Below are 16,193 nucleotides of genomic sequence, written 5' to 3'. Positions count from 1 at the left end.
TTAAAATAACAGAAGAGATGTTGTATACTAGACCTGTTTCTGCCCCTTTCCTGTCCTTATTACCTCCTTCTCGCTGTGTGGATGTCTCATTTTCGAGTTGATATACCGATTCCTGGATCTCCCTCTGATCGGGAGTGCATCCTTCAGTAAAAAAGTAGAACATACTACTTCAGGTGCAAGCAGATTCCTTGCTGCTTTAGCAGGACTATTGTGTACCATTGTCAGCAATTTAGGCTTAACAACATTGTCAGTACCAGTACTGGTCGAAGACTTGATGTTAGCAACATTTTCACTAGAATGGCCAATTTGAATATCTAGTGAATTGTTGGCCACTGATTCAGATACTGATGCAGTTCTTGTGGTAGCCGATGAAACTGTATGTGCCTGTACTGATTTCATGGAATGTTTATCATATGACTCATTTGTTCCTGTATTATATGGCCTCTGCCCACTTCCTGTTGAGCGCTGAGTTTGAACACTATAGCCAGTACCATCTCTCGACCAAGAGAACACATTACCATTTTGGAAATCAAATGTGTCTCTTTGAATTTAAATTATTAGAGAAATGACTATCAATCCTAGAAAATGTATTATGTCTGTGGGAAAAAAAGTATATAATAAGGAACTAGGATTAGCGAAATTATTTATATCTTTCAGTAGGTACATATCTAAGAATTCCTTTAATTTTTTGGCTGATGCTGGCATTCTTCTTTTATTGTGTGAGGTTGAATCTTTGGTATCGAGAATACAGTTAAAATCTCCTGCTAGTATTATGTTTCCTTTAGATAGTTGCATGGTAAGGTCTAGATGTTGTTTCACAGTGTTAATTCCTATTACTGGAATCCAATAAATATTTACCAAAGTATAAACTTTCTTATTTAGTTCAATTGAAACAAGACAAAATATTCCTTTATCATCTCTAAAGGCATCATTTGTTTTTGGGGTTGATGAGTTATTCCATAAAATTGCTACTTCTCTTTTTTTGAGTATGTTCTGAACTTAATAATACCTTATATGATTTATTATTTAGTCTAGCTAGATCTTCATTTATTAAATGTGTTTCTTGTAAGAATATTAACTGGGATTTTTGTCATTTAATGAATTTAAATAGATTTTCCCTCTTACTAGGACTGTTCAGTCCATTAATGTTTAAAGAGATACCTCTTAGTGAGTTCATGTAAAGGAATATAGAAAATATAAGAAGTTTAATGAACAGTTATTTGATTTATTAGTAAATGTAGGAATAGTGAATGGTTGTTTATGTTTAAAGTCTGGTAAAGATGAAAGTAAAATATTGTTTATTTTTTTTTTATCTTTGGTTGAGAATGTCAAACAAGTAAATGATATTAAACTCCGATAATAACAATTCCAAAACACTATAACCCCTTAAAACCCATCTGGAGTATAAAACTCCTAATCCGAGTGACATATCACTCAAATTAACCTCCTAACCAATAGCAGCTTCAATTCAGCAACTGTCTAGTGTAATATATCTATTTAAGTAATACTAATCTGGCTTCATATGAAAACATTAAACTAGGAAAACAGTAGAAAAACTATGCAATGACAAAATAAAATGTTAACAGAATGTACTTAAGTAATATTCATTGGCTGTAGTTAAATAATAGTAATATATAACTGCACTTATACATTTGGCATCTTGTCAAAAGGAAAAGGCAAAATTGTTAATATAAGTAGTAAACAGGACATTTTTAATCCAGACACAGAGATGATGTTGTATCTTTCGGCTTTTCCCGGTTAGGGGTCGCCACAGCGGAACACCGGTCCGCTAATGATTGGCAGCAGATTTTTATGTACCGAGTTGCCAGCCCTGACGTACAACCTTTAACGAAGGTACGCCCATTCATGCATGTCTCCACACAGAAGACGCTTTAGCTGAGAATCGAACAGGACAACGTTTTGCTGTGAGGCGACAACGCTACCGCAGCACCACCACCGCAGTATCCCTAGACACAGAGATGTAATAAATGAATAATACTTCATAATGTTATCTATCTTTGAGAATTTAGAACTTATATAGAGTTTGTTGTATTCACCTTTGTGTGATATAAACTGTAGATTTCAAGCAACAGTTTGAGATTTGTTATAACATAGTGATCAAATACCCATAGATGTAATTCTAAGTCCTCAGTTCTTAAAGTAGTGATTTGAGAATTATATTACCCATTAGCTCATTGTTAATGTTACTGTATTGACACTTAGTGTACCAGTATATAAAGATACGACATCCATAATTTGTTCTATAATACATTCAATATCAGTACATTGACTACTTAACTTATCACACTGTACATAACTACTTATTATTATTTATTTATTTATTTATTTTTTTATTATTTATATTTATTTATATTTATATATTATTTATCCTCCGAGATGTTAAAAGTGTACCAGTATATAAAGATACAACATCCAAAATTTGTTCTATAATACATTCAATATTAGTACATTGACTACTTAACTTATCACACTGTACATAACTACTCATTATTTATCCTCTGAGATGTTAAAAGTCCTACATAACATTAAATCTATTGAAATAATGCTGTTTATATAATTTGTGATTGAAATACATTTTTTACATGAATTATAATATATAAAGCAGTAAGACTGATGAAAATAAAATTTTATGTTACTGTAAATCATGCTCAAAAAGAGACATTCTTTATTTGCACATTTTATATGTACCTTGGAATATGTAGTTTTTTTCCTCTTATCTCTTTTTTCCTCTCTTCTCTTTCCCTTCTCCTTCCTTTCCCTCTTCCTTCTCTCTTCTACTTCCCTCCTCCCTTCTTTTCTTTTTGTTTTCTTTTCCTCCTCTCACATCCCCTTCACCTTCCTTCTTTAAGTATTTTGGTTTCTATTTTCTAAATATATGATGTAATCTAATGGTGTTAGTAAAACATTCCATAGCATTAAAAAAGAGGCTATACATCTCCACATCTAATAATATATAAACATATTTACATTTTTAAAGCATAACAAGCATATCATCTGATGGTTATATTAATGCAGCTGTGATTATTTCAACATATGAAGTTTAAATACCATGGTGGTGGCAGTTCAACAAAAGCCTCATCAAATGCTTCATTGTTATTCTTGCATGTTGCCTTCTCAGCAAGATATCTCACTGGTCATTCAGTGTTTTCTACTACTTTTGAGCATTTTACCATTTGGATGTTTACTACTAATGATCACAGCCAATTATGCTTTGCGATGAAATTTGCTAGCTGCCAAAGCTAACCTAACCGAATTCTTCTGATGCTCTCTTCTTCCTATACTTTGGAAAGATCTCTAGGTTCTTTGTCATACTATTTTGTCTGGACTCATTCTGCTTCAGCCCGTGTTGTACTTGAATCTTACTCTCAGAAATTAATAAAAAGTAAATATAGGTGGCTGTGATTTCAGCCAACAATCCATAAGTGCTCTGTCAGCGACAGACAAATGTCTTATATAAGAGTATTTTAAATGAATAATGTCAGTTTCTGCTACTATTTAGTACTTTTCCAATAAGTAATTAATAGCATGAAACGTTCATTCAGCTTCACAATTAAAGTGCCTATCATTGTAACATCTTGGAACTTCCAATTCTCTGAAAGAGGGAAAAAAAACTATAAATGTTCTACTTACTCACTCAGAACCACTGCTTGAAATGGCAACATTAAGAATAACATGATTTGTAAATATAGGTCTCTATGCAATAATGATGCCTCAACTTGTAATACCACTCAGTTTAGCAAAGACACAAATATCAAGTAAATGCTAACTTGATGAAGGGAGAGATTGGTAGCAGCCATGGATTATGGACTTCAATAAAGTGAATCTGACATTACTGACTCTGTCAGCTTAATGTTCTGATCTGCAGACTACAGCACCGCTTTATCAGTCTGAACTGAAATAAAGTGTCTCTCTTGTAACTAGGGGATGACAAAGGGAGCAGCTGTCCCAGCCACAAGCTATTTGGGCCACAACTTACAGAAGCTGATATTATGAAGTACAGTACTGGCATTAATCTGTAAACACATAAGGATATCATGGCTCCCTACTACATTTGTAATCACAGAAAAAGTACTGAAGCAGTTGATATGTGAGGTGAGTGTGTACAAAGTAACCTTAGCAAGTGACATATTAGTGATTTAACAAACAGCTTGATATAGTTCCAGGGCTTTTTTCTGTCTTTAACTTTAAGATTTACTTTTTCTTTTACTCTTCCAACATCTATAGCTAATATGACAACTACATTTAATTCACCAAAATTTAATGTGAAAGTTTGGTAGACAATGATTTCAGGAATCCAAAGGTGCTTACCTAATCCACTTCCAGTGCCACTCTATCCAATTTTAAGCAGCTGTGTTAACTTGTTCCTTCTTACACTAGTATATCTAAATGAAGTGTCATCTACTGTCTATCCTGTAACAGCATATCCATCTTAACAGCAAAGTTTTCAATACTCTTGGGATAAGAATGATTGTGCTTGTCTTCAAAGAACTGTTTAAGGATTCTAGGCATCGCTTTACAGTTCTATAATTAATATAGTAAATGTAGCTCTGTCATCCTGTTTGCGTTTTAAGATTCTATGCAACTGGAGACATCATGCCAGTTCAGAGTTCAGCCAGATACATCACGATCTGAGTGTCAAGAGTATGAGGAAGTAAATTATGTGAAGAAAACATGTCGTGGTCTAGTCGCGAGCCCCACTGCCTCTGGATTACATTTGGGAGTGGTTTAGTGGGAAAAATGTGAGTATGTGTTCACTTTTAGTTGCTTTTTGAATGTCTCAAGGTATGTGCAGCATTCGCACATCAACGAACAGCAACAGAAAGAGGAGGGAAAGAAGAGAGAAAAAAAAAAAACAAACAATGGGATCAAACCATTGCGATGCCCCAGGGACATAGATCTCTCTGATTCACCCTATTACACACACCCTGACCATGTCCCAATTTCAAACCATAGAGGGAAAGAAAAAACCAAGTAGCAAGCATAATCCATACATGTATAGTATCTACCCCAACCAAAAACTATAGACAGCAATCAGCGAAGCAGCCATATAATATGAGGAGATCTATATTAAGAAAGAGAGACATCCACAACCAGTGATATCAAGAACAAGTCTCTTTGCAAGGCAAGCCAGACAAAAAACAAAACATCACCAGTCCATCACAGTCACTCATTGCCTTTTGCAACACATCGTGGTCATAAAGAGAATAGCAAAGAGACACCAACATTCTTTTAACCAACTATATACACTACAAAAAACATTAAATGTGCTATTTAATTATGTTTCAACCAAAATCACATCAATGAGTACAGCATCAGTACAGCTTGTTATGGTAACCTAAATCACAAAATTATTAGTTTGGTTCAGGGAAATCATGTAACAAATGAATATATTAAGCTTTTGAAAATCAGTCAGCATTAAACCAATAAGCAATGCGTTAGAGCTGTTTATCTGCCACTCATTCCAAGTAAGTCTATAAACTGTATTATGTTCAAAATAGCTATAAAGCAAAATATATTAATTAATAACTTACCAGTTATCTCAGTTTCTTTCTCCCCAGCTCCTGTGTTTATGTAGTCAATTCAGATATTATTGGGTTTATATGAAGAAAGAAAAAAAAGAGTCACTTTTTTTGTTTCTTCTTTTGTTCTGTGCTATTCCTTGTTCCATTTTCAGCTAATCTTTTTGTTCTAGTATTTATCCATTCCATTTCTTCAATTTTTGATAATATTTTATTTTTTTAATGTATGAGAGAGCAGAGTCTACATCTTCAAATATATTTGTAGTATTTTGATGAAAGATTTTCGGTCTTGCAGGAAATAACAAATGATATGTTATTTGAGTTATTTTTTTAATTCTCTAGTCAAGGGTAGAAAAGCTTTTCTTTTAGATAACACCAAAGGAGAATAGTCATTATCAAAACGTACCAAATTATCCTTTATTTTGATTGGTGATTTTGACCAAGCAGTTTTAAGGACAATCTCCTTATCATGAGAAGATAAAAATTTAACAATTACAGATCTTGTGTTGCTTTTACTATTTTTTGATGAAACCAGTGATTTGTGGAAGTTCCAAAACTTCAGGTATCCAGGATGAGAGAAACCTCTCCATATTATTATTTTCTATATTTTCGGGTAAGCCAAATATTCTTATATTATTACGGCGAGATCTGTTTTCAAGATCATCTACTTTTGATTGAATTAAGGTATTTTGCTTTAAAAGAAATTCTATGTTGTGCTCACCTTCTTGTATCCGCGTTTCCATGTCATATAAGACTGTTTCAATCCCTGGAATTAGTTGTTTTTGTTGCTGCATATCTTCATGTAAAGTGTCCATCTGCTTTGTACATCTTTCTTTAAAAGTATCCAACTTCATGTCCAGGTTGTCTATTTTAGAAGTTAATTCTTGGATGTTGGTTAATAAAGACTGAAGTTCCTTTTTTAAAGTTATGTCAGAATGTGAAGTTTTGGTGAAGCCCATGTTGTTGTCTGTTGAAGAAAAATCTTCTTGCTGCTGATGTTGACAGGAAAATTAATAGTATCAACAACATTTTTTTAATACTATCCAAGTATATATTTTAGGCACCCTAATGATAAAATAATTTCCACTATTTGAATAGTATTTTTAAAAAAATTCCTTTCAAAAGTAATTTGAAAAGACAGAGCTGAAGAGAACAGCTGCTACTCTGAGCTCATGCTAGTCACACCCCCAATCTGAACCAAAATCTTGACTAAGGAAAGAAATTCAGCCTGACTTTTCAGCATTGCATTTTCCTGTATGCTTTCAGCACACCCTAACTAGACAAGAGTGCACTGTAATACGTTTGAAATATATTATCCGGTTAAGCTATGTGCATGATGGCTGCTAGATCCCCAGAAGTCATAAGGTCCAGATGTTCTAAAGTGCATTTCAGAGCTTTTTCAACCTTTTGATCCAATTATGGCTTGAACAAAAGCCATGAATAAACAACTCAGTTTTATTATTTTTTTCTTTCAAGGAGAAAGTATGATGTGTCCAATAAAATAACATTCCATAGTACATTGATATGATAAATTCTCATGGTGATACATAAATCATATCCTGGAATAGTCTCTGCTTTATTACTCACCTCCCCCCAAAAAAAACTTTGTGTTTCCCCAAATAGGATAAACATCAAAGCACAAATCACATTATACTGCATGACTTCTGATGCCTGAAAGGCTGCAGTCTTCAGAGTAACACTTTGCTGTCAGACTGGGATGAATCTGAAAGAACAAAGAAGACCCAGCAATATATTTCAACTTGCTGATGTTTATATATATATATATATATATATATATATATATATATATATATATATATATGTTAACAGCATGCTTCCTCACCCCTCTCCCTCCAAAAAAAAAAACATCCATAAGAGTCTGATGTTTAATTATGAGGAATGTGAAAAAAAATTATCACAGTAATGTAATCCAGCAGTTGTTTCTAAATAATAGATGCCATTAGCCAAGTTATTTTAACTGTATGTGCACACTTCTGAAGGTTGAGAGGAAAGTTAAAGAAATAATGTCTACACTGTCCCCTGCACCAACACAAAATATAATGACCTTCTGTGCCAACCTGTTAGATTTGTGAGGAAATTTAGAAAAATAATAACCAAACAGTCCCCATCTCCCACACCAGCCTGAGTGACATCATGTGCACAGCTATGGGTAGTGCAGGTTAATGACTAGTTGTGGTTTAAGGCAGAGGCCATTATTAACCATGTGTCAAAATTAATGTATACAGCCTAGAATTTGAGGATACTAGGACCCCATATGTTGAAAGAGTCTGGCATTTCAGCACTGCATTTTATAATTGCTACCTAGAAGAGCTGTGTATGTACCCAACAATACACATACACACACACACACACACACACACACACACACACACACACACACACACACACACACACACACACACACACACACACAATGAAACCACCCCTGACAAGCCAGGTCTATAATGAGATGCACAAACACAAAAATACATACATGTTGCACACTCACCTACTAGCAAACTAGAGGAATGTCAGTTCATCTGTGTCATTTCTTTGGAGAGTAAGTGGATACACCTACAGACAAAGGGATGGTGTCCATACTTTCCAAGGAAAGCCACAGATAAGTACTCAGAAGGATCAGTATCTTACACACATATCCTGTTTCTACCAGACCACCAAAGACAGCCATTTATCTTCAATGCTGAGTTGCTGAGTACTTGAGCACATCTCTTATAAGCACATTTTGATAAATAGCATGGTTCATTGGCTCATAAGCTAATGCAGGATGAATGGTGTTATTGTCTAAAGTTTGCTCATGGCAGCAGATGGCTACTGCTGTCCAGATTCTCACTAAAGATCTGACATTAATGGCACCTCATTCCTACTAATGTACTACATCATAACTGTGCAGGTAATGATTTGTGCTAATACTGCCATTGTTCCTGGGTGATTACATACATCTTAGTTGGCACTGCCATCATTCTGGGCTGATTACATACACCTTATTTGGTACTGCCATCATTCTGGGGTGATTACATGCACAACTGGTACTGCCATCATTCTGGGATGATTATATACACCATAGTTGGCACTACCATCATTATGGGGTGATTACATACACCTTAATTGGCACTGGCATCATTCTTGATGATCACATACACCTTATGTGGCACCACCATCCTTCCGGGGTGGTTACATACACCTTATTTGGCACTGCCAATATTCTGGGGTGATTAAATATATACCTTATTTGGCACTGGTGTTAACTAAAATTGCCAACAACACAAACTAGTAGTTTTGAAAAACTGGATAACCTCAGTTCAGGTAACAAAATAAAGATAACATTATACATTTATCGAAATATATTTTGCATGTGATAGTAATACAAGGACTAAGATATACCAAAGGCATAATATACTTTCAGTGTTCCCCCCTGAGTAGGATTGTGCAGTGTTGGGTGTTCCTGGTGTTATGTCACACATGATTAGAACATGACTGACAAGAATGCAAATTTCTGGCTGACCTCACAAATAACTCAGTGCACAGGTTCAGTATGCTAATGAGATTCACGCCAGCAAACACAGACTGTTCAGCTAACCACACAACCTTTTTTTCTTCTTCTTCTTTATGCTGTCCCTAAACAGCACACTTGTCAAGTGATACTATCAGCTTCTAGAATCTATTCTGCTACTTTTATTCCTGTACTTTTTATGATGCTCTTGTTTACCAAACAGCTAAAAAATATTGGTCCAAATACAGAAACAGAATATTTACTTTCTTTATGCAATTTCAGCTACTTAACACATTTTTCTGGTATGTCGTATCCACTTAACATTCAAGAGTAAGAGCCCAATAAAAAGTTCACCACTACTCCATCTTTCTTATATATATTTTTTCCTTCTTGGTGCAGTTCTCAAATTCTGTAGGTTCCTTTTCTCTACACCCATCAGTCTTTCGGTCTGACTTCTCCAGAACCTATAAGAAACATATCACAATAGTATTTCTCTGTCACTCTCACACTCTCTCACACTTTCACATACACACACAACACCACACCACACCACATAGTTTAAAATTAAAAATCAAATATCTAGATTTAATGGTGATGCAGTCTTTGTCATTATCTGATGCTGCAGCACGGACTATAACCTTCATCTCCCAAACCAGCTGCTGAACTGCATTTAAACATTCTTTTCCAAACAGATGGCAAATTGGTTGCAAGGTGCCAAGTAATATTTGGTGTAAAAGATTGCAGTGCACATAAACTTAACAGGTCAATTGAACCTGATATTAATCTGCTGCATCAACACACATGCATACCTCAAAAAAGTGAAAGTTTTGCCTTTTGTGATCCAGCTCTGCATGGTAACATCTATCTCGAAACAGACCTTTCTGTGAACGAATTAAAACTTGTACTGTAAGTCTGGATGTAGTGCATGTCCCAGTCACCAAACAAATGAAAAGGAAAGAAATGTGGTGCTGAATCCCAGTTTTAAAATAAAAGTGCTAGTAGTAGATATCTTTATTCCTACTACAAACTCAAACTATTCCAGCTTCCATTGTAAACAGTGGCCTTATAAATATTTAAGAAAGGATTGCACACATAGAATAACATTTTGAATCATCATGCATTTTCTGAAATGTAAGAAAAATGAAACCAATGTGTGGTATTACTGACTGAAATCCTCAGTAACTTACAATAAAATATAAAAAATAGGAGGATGGGCAGGGCAAAGATGTAAGGCTAACTCAGGGAGCTTTAAGATACCTCACCATACCTGCTATAGACACAGAGCCTCTGTGAAAGTGCATAAAGGTTATGCTGCAGATATGGAGACTGCATCTTGTTTTAAGTTCAGAGAATACAGATTGCCAAATGTTGACCCTCTTGCTACTATCCTTAAGTTTGCTTATAGCTACCCCTTTACAGCCCTTGTGAAATCAATGTATTTGAAGTCCAAAATGCCATAAGGCAGGTGCAGGCTTTTAGCAGAAAGGCAAATAACTGAGATTTATGATTTAAAGGGGCTGCCCTAAATTTAATGGCACCCTCTTAGTTTAAAAATAACTTCATTATTTTCTGGTATCTACTGAGCAGTTGAGAGTTACAGAGGTATGGTGTGGCATTTATTTATTTATTTATTGCAAGTAAAGAAGTACAGCTACATCATTTCATTACTTAAAAAGACAAATGCATAATTAAAGGGTAGAAAGTGCTCCTAACTGAAGGGTGCCCTAGGAGGCTGCCTAATTCGATGTATATAAAGTCAGCCATGGGTGACTCACATAATTTAGTTCATGTGTGATTCAAGAACCTTAATTTCCTGTTTCTTTTTCTTCCTTATTGTCTTGGACAATTGGGCATCTAGAAAAGTAACAATTACAAAATGAAGCTTTAGCCATGCAAAATTCTTTTGTGAAACTGATGACCTCCACAAGACTAAGAAGCACACTAAAACATTCAGTCACAATTCATACTGCACATTAAACCAGTGCAATGCAAACATGACTTACACTTATAAATAAATTAAACATAATCTAACCCAAATGTGAGAAAGTAACAGTCAACAAAAATACACTTGAAGAATATTAAATTAAGAATAATCAGTTTAAAGTATACAGGTGTGGTACTGTGCAGTGCCACTGAGCTCAATAACCAGAATTCATGTTTGGAAAAGTCATGCTACCGACTCTCTCATATATCAGTCATAAGAAAAAATGGCTGAAGAAAGACCTATCCGGAATTATCAACACTGAAACATTCTGATAACATTTAATGAAACTGAATATGTTTTAGGGGCACAGCACATTTTAAAATAGCTAAGATTGTAAAGCAGTACTATGATATTAAAAGCAAAAAAATTTGAGTTGTGCAAACACCTTTGTTGTTTAACAAGACACTATTGGCTTAATGTTCAGTATCTGGTAGATCCTTCAGATTTAGGCTATATGCTGATTTAATAGTACTGATCAGATTTATCTGAAAGCGTTGAATGTGCAACTTTTTTGTTGGTAAAACTAGTAGGATGTTGAATAAATACGTGCATGATTATGCTTTAGAATTTCAGAAAGGTACTGAGAAAAATGGCAGTGAGCAAGCATACATCACCGTGTGTTCCTAGTACTGAAGGTACTTTTCCCAGGTATGCAAGGTAGTGACATTATAGCTTTAACTGATTATTTGAAATATTCATGAATTTTAGTAGTAAGTCCTTGCACAACACAAGCTATTAATGATGCAGTATCTCTTAGGTGACTACTCAAGCACAAAGGTTTGAAACATTCGCAGATATGTGTTGTGGAAAGATGAAGCCCTGACTATGACACAGATGACCCATATCTAACTGTCAGCTCACGTGATAGAAGCAACACGGTGAGTAGCAAGGGGGTGAGTATCCTTTGCTAGTTTGCTCATCCCGGGGAGGGAGGTAGCTGTGACTTGACATTTGGTGACACCTGAAGGGAGCACAGTGTATTACACATATGGCACCCAGGCCTGCTGAGCCCACACTATGCAAGCACACCCAACTGGTAAGTCAGTATGCAGAGCTACCCTTCCCATAACAGGCAGCAATACATCCTGAACAAAGCTGACAAAAGGGGGTGGAGCTCCAATGGGGAGGGTAGGCTACTTTGTCAGTCTGGAAAGCTGACCCTCTCCATAGCACTGGACTTTCTCCATTGTGAAGCAGATGGCTGATTGGGCAGCCAGGGCATGAGCAAATGTGTTGCCTGTGTCTCATCTACCCTCAAGATGCCAGGATTTCAACCCCAATACAAAGAATTGTATTAGTTAGTTAAGGTTAGTTAAGATAGTGGAGACATCAAGCAGGTCTGATGGTGGAAAGAAAATGTTGAAACATTAACAGTTTTTGTTGAAATTTTATATTGTAATAATGTAGTTTTTAGGTTGATCAGCTTATGATAAACCATTTATGCTTTTATGTAATTATGTGATGAATCACTCATTCATACAATTGTTTCATTTGTAAAAACTGTCTTCTAAACTACTTAAATAACCTTTTGTTTGTTTGTAAAAAATAGTATGGTGAACCAAATACTCCTATTAACTCAATAAAATACAGCAAACCATATGGCACTTTAATAAAATAAAAACCTTTATTTTCACACCTAAAGGGGCACCTTATTCTACCATACCCTACCAATTTTTGGTATTCTCCTTCATAAATAAAACAGCAAGTGGAACATCTCCCATATTTAGTAATTCTAAAATGTTTAACATTAAACACATTTTGCTTTACTAAAAAGGTTTTAATATTCCCGTGTCACCTATATGTAATAATGGAGCATCCACCCAACTTGCCTACCTAGTCCCAAGATTATCCAATTAATTGTTAGTATTTCTTTCATAACCATGCCATGTTGATTGTACATCACAATATACCCTTTGTTGAAATTACCATTATTTTTTGTATTAAGAATAATATTTCCATCACTAATTAGTCCTAAAAGGGGTTTACAAACCGAGTCCATCCTTTTTTGATATACTTCTTGGAAAGGTTTATTCTATTCCTCCAAAAAACATTCATCATTTGAAACCATCCAAGCTAATCTCACCAGTTGTCCTTTAACTAAGACTTTTTTGTGATTGAAAGGCTGCTAACTTTCAAAGTGGAGTAGTGAATTGGAATAAGTGGGTCTGCGAAACAAAGTTGAAGTGAAACATTTATTATTAAAGTGAAATTTCAGTTGTACAGCTAAATAATTAATCACCTCATAGAAAAGACAAGGACATCTGTAGTGTTGTTTATATAGGTAAAAAATTCTTCTAGTCTAATGCCTGTGTCCCACCAAATAATTATAATGTCATCCAAAAAACAGCCATAGGGGGTCCAACATCCAGAATATTGACTATTAAAAATGTACTGATGCTCCCAGAAGGCTAAAGCAATGTTAGCAAAAATGGAGGCACAAGCTCCACCCCATTGCTATACCTTGAACATGTCTATGGAGTGTAAAGAAGCTGAGTGGCAGATTAACAGACCAATGCCACTGGCCCTAATGGGTTGAACAACTCCATTTCCTGTTTTCTTAAACTAAGAGCATTATTATATTATTAGATTACAATATGACAAACTACATCAACATTATTATTTTTAATATTATTAATATTTCACTATTTTCACCTTAAACCTTTAATGGTTCAATATAATTTGACCTTAAAATATTTTATTTATACCCGGGGGAAGAATTAGTGAAAAGATGTTGTTTACTGAGATGGAAAGTACAAAAGTTATAATAAGAATTAGAATAGGATTACATATTCACCAATCAGTGAAGGTTTTTCCCTCATTTTTCTTCCCTATGGTTTGATATAAATATTGGAGGCTATGGTCGAAAATGGCTAATTTTTATGAGCTCAGTGTGTCGGTCCACAGTACACTACATTATATTAAGAGAATCCAGTGTTGGAGGAACGCTGTAATTCTTATACTTCCTGCCAAGTATTTATTCAGATGGTGACAGCCATATGTCAAGTGATATTTGTTTACTTTCCTAGGGTGCATTTTAGACACTAGCACAACTGAATTGAAATATTGTATTGCTCATCATGAATCAGTATTATAACGTGTTTATTTATTCTCCTTATACATACTAACATGTTTTTGAGCTATTCGAATTTATAATCAGACTGTTTTAATGTTTTTAAATTTGTTTTCTTTTAGTGGATGTTTTTTATACATACAGTGGGGTTTGACAGCCTGGGGTTAGTAGTAAGACGTGACGGTTTAGTCATTTGAATGAATCTATCCCTAGTTTGACAATATTTAAAAATAATGTTGTACTGTCTCTTTAATTGGAACAAAACTTTGTGTTGAGCTACAATGTGTTTCGAGGGCATTTTGTTTATTTAAAATGTAACCTGGGACTATGAATGTTACTCTGAAAAAGTCCCTGAATATAATCAGGATGAACTCACTTAGTATTTGTGATTTTAACATATGAAAATAAAGGTTTTTATTTTATTAAAGTGCCGTAAGGTTGGCCATATTTTATTGAGTTAATAGGAGCTTTTGGTTCACTGTGCCACTTTTTACAGCTGTTTTTTTAGTCTATTTGTGGTTTGTGTTTTTTTTAGCTTTGTTTGTTTACTGAACTAGTCTTTGTTTACATAATAACTAGTATGTGAAAGTCAGGATAGCTGCTACGCAGGTAAATGCTCTTGTTCTCCAAACAAATTATTTTAAAATTCACGTAAGCACTAAAACAAGAGCAAAAGTGAGGACACAATCCAGGAACGTAAAATCGCAAGTATTTATTGCAACGGATGAGCGCTTTCACTAAAAATAGCTTCTTCAGATCCAAGTAATTTTTACAAAGAGTACATTATTTAAATACAGAATTGATTAACCAATTACAAAAAACTGACCAATCACAAAGAATACATTAATTACGCTAAAAATACATAATTATTTAAAACTGCCTAACTATTTAAAACAGAATTCCTAAACTATTGAATATAAAAAATGATAAATAAAATAAATGAATTTGCAAAATAGAGATAAGAATGTATATAGACATATGTATGTAACGTCAATAAATGTAAGAAATATAATTGATAATTTATTTTATTTTATTTAATATGTCTGCGCTGTCTTAAGTTGGGTTTAATTGATGCTCTTTCGTTCAACCCTGAGCCCCTGTCAGCCCTCAATAAAATAATCCAGCCACTTTCTTTCCCTTCAGTATAAGACATAATATTACCACCTCTTTTGTCTGGTATAATCACTTCTAATACTCTAAATGAGAACTCATGATCATTTCCATGTTGGAGCACATGCTTAGCCAAGGCATTATGTATAGTACCTTTCCTAATATGATAGCTGTGTTCTCTCATTCTATCACGGAGTGGGCGATTGGTTTTGCCCACATAGAAAGAGGAACAAATTTTACAGACAGCTAGGTATACTACATGTGCAGTCATGCAATCCGCGTCAGCTTTCATATAAAATATTTTACACAAATCAGGATGAAAGAACTGCGTGCTACTATCAATAAATGAACAAAAGTTGCAATGACCACATGGTTTTGTATATCCTGACATATTCAAATGTCTATCAGCTTTAGGGTAACATAATAATCTTTTTAAGTTACTTTTATTCCTAAACAAGAAGCGTGGTGCTTCTCCAACAATCTGTTTGAGATCATCAACCTGTAAAATATTCCAATATTTTTTGACAATCTTCTTAACTTCAAAATGATCAGACGTAAAAAATGTAGAGAACTTTACATAGCTGTCTGTAAAATTTGTTCCTCTTTCTATGTGGGCAAAACCAATCGCCCACTCTGTGGTAAAGTAGCTGGATTATTTTATTGAAGGCTGACAGGGGCTCAGGGTTGAATGAAAGAGCATCAATTAAACCCAACTTAAGACAGCGCAGACATATTAAATAAAATAAAATAAATTATCAATTATATTTCTTACATTTATTGACATTACATACACATATCTATATATATTCCTATCTCTATTTTGTAAATTCATTTATTTTATTTATCATTTTTTATATTCAATAGTTTAGGAATTCTGTTTTAAATAGGCAGTTTTAAATAATTATGTATTTTTAGTGTAATTAATGTATTCTTTGTGATTGGTCAGTTTTTTGTAATTGGTTAATCAATTCTGTATTT

This window comes from Protopterus annectens, chromosome 7.part0 (assembly GCF_019279795.1).
Source record: "Protopterus annectens isolate FY-2018-M chromosome 7.part0, PAN1.0, whole genome shotgun sequence".
NCBI classification, from domain to species: domain Eukaryota; kingdom Metazoa; phylum Chordata; order Ceratodontiformes; family Protopteridae; genus Protopterus; species Protopterus annectens.
This window is presented reverse-complemented; position numbering follows the sequence as displayed.